We start from the raw sequence: 2,155 nt of genomic DNA on the forward strand, positions 1-2,155 counted from the left end.
ACACATATGTTATGTGGCAGCGATGGCGGGGCATGGCAGAGTCTCTGACCAGAGAGCTATTTATTGTGGCTAGTCTGCGCTTGACCGCGCGAGAGTTGCGAGCAGCAGTCTGTCGGCAGTAGCAGTCTTGTACAGTTGTGGGTAGAGTCGCGAGTGGGACGCAGTCCGAGGGCGTCGACATGGGTCTCTGGTCAAGATGCTGAATGAGGTATATTGTTAAACAAGGTAATGAAGCTGCATTGCGCACATCAGATAATGTAATGTATATTTATTGTAATTAATTTTCAAGAAGTGCCCCAATAATAATTTTGTTTTCAGAGCATTTTTAACAAAAGAGCTATTTAATTGAAAAAATATTTCCCTTGTTTTTCCTTAAACAAAAGTTTCAGTTAAATTCAAAGAATATGTGCGATTCATTTCCTCCAAGCTATGGCGAAAAATAAGGGCAGATGCAGTTTTAGTGAGGTAAGAAATTAATTCTGATTTTTTTTTGCACAGGGCCAAAGATCGACTTTTCTGTCTAATTGAGTTTTCATTGTCACTGAAATTTCATTATCATTGAATTATCTTTCATTTTTGTGGGGATCTGAATTTTGGAACATTTTTATGCCTTGCATTTTTGTAGGGAGCTTACACTTGGGTCAGATTGCGATTCTTACATTTAATTGTCATTATCAATAGATTTCATTGCGGGAAGGTTACACTTGGCTCCAATATTTATAGTTTTTTTTTTATTTAAATATTTCTGTGGGGACGATATTGCTTCGTGGCTCCATTTTTATTTAACTTTGCTATTCATAATTTCTGTGGGGAGGTTACATGAGACAGCGGAAATTTTGCATCAAAATATGTTTATAGTCGCAGAAATCAATGAGAACCATTTTCCATCATTGTTTACGCTCTTTTTTTACATATCTATTGATTATAGGCAATCCTATGTAACTGCTTTGCAACAAAATAGTTACCCCAATTTACTTCATACACAACGTTCCAACTTTTTAGGTACCGTTAGGAGTTGCGCGTCTGCATTACCATTTACTCTGCTTCTCCTGTCCTTTAATTTCAGATTTTCCTTCAGACAACATGCTCGGCAAAACGAAGATTAAAAAGATTCAATATTGACCAGGTAAATCAACGGTTTTGGAGAACAGTTCTTCAAATTTCCTTATTCTTACTTTACAGTTTCGTACTTCCAGTATCAATTGACTCTTATCTAATCTCTGAACAGATACTGGGAAGCTACTTTATCAAATCTTTGATGTTTATACACTATAAAACTTGTTCAGGCCGTCCCTCTTCTGGGATCACCTGGACACGGGTTAGACTATCCCTCTACGTTGAATCCGCCTACCGTTTATTTCTTAACTCCCTATAGAGCCGGAAACACTCCATCTAAAATCATTCTAACCTTTCCTACACAATATTAACATTGTTCAAGTTTCTCCTGGCACAGTGATCTTACCTGACTAAAAATCGCACGTTTTCTCTCTCTCTCTCTCTCTCACTGCAATATTCGCACCTTACACGTAATAGTGGCACATTCTTCATACTAGCCAAGCAACAAGACTTGCCATTTTCCTTTGCTCTATGTACCTTACCTGCGAACAGCCTTGCCGCAGTGGTAACACCGGTTCCCGTCAGATCACCGAAGTAAAGCGCTGTCGGGCTGGGCTAGCACTTGGATGGGTGACCATTCGGTCTGCCTAGCGCTGTTGGCAAGCGCGGTGCACTCAGCCCTTGTGAGGCAAACTGAGGATCTACTTGATTGAGAAGTAGCGACTACGGTCTCGGAAACTGACATACGGCTGGGAGAGCAGTGCGCTGACCACATGCCCCTCCGTATCTGCATCCAAAGACGCCTGTGGTCTGAGGATGACGCGGCGGCCGGTCGGTGCCGTTGGCCCTTCTTGGCCTGTTTGGGAGGAGTATGTACCTCACGTCCTGTATTTACATGTTAGGACGTCATAATATCCTTTCCAGAATCGTGCATAATACTCTTTCTCCCCCTCTCCCCTCACCCCGCCCCCCACCTCGAAATTTGATGTTCCTAACATGTGCCTTTAAGTACTATTTAATTAATTCTAACAGCGTGTCATCTACCATCTCCGTGTGTTATGTGTGTGACACCTTACAACTCTTGAGTTGCTCCTGTGAA

At 41.6% G+C, this 2,155-nt stretch overlaps 1 pseudogene; it reads left to right on the forward strand.

The window, feature by feature from the left end:
- Nucleotides 1-1,600: 1,600 nt before the first annotated feature.
- LOC126413383 (5S ribosomal RNA) lies at nucleotides 1,601-1,718 on the forward strand (annotated as a pseudogene).
- The last annotated feature ends 437 nt before the right edge of the window (nucleotides 1,719-2,155 follow it).

Source organism: Schistocerca serialis, chromosome 7, assembly GCF_023864345.2.
Source record: "Schistocerca serialis cubense isolate TAMUIC-IGC-003099 chromosome 7, iqSchSeri2.2, whole genome shotgun sequence".
Taxonomy (NCBI): domain Eukaryota; kingdom Metazoa; phylum Arthropoda; class Insecta; order Orthoptera; family Acrididae; genus Schistocerca; species Schistocerca serialis.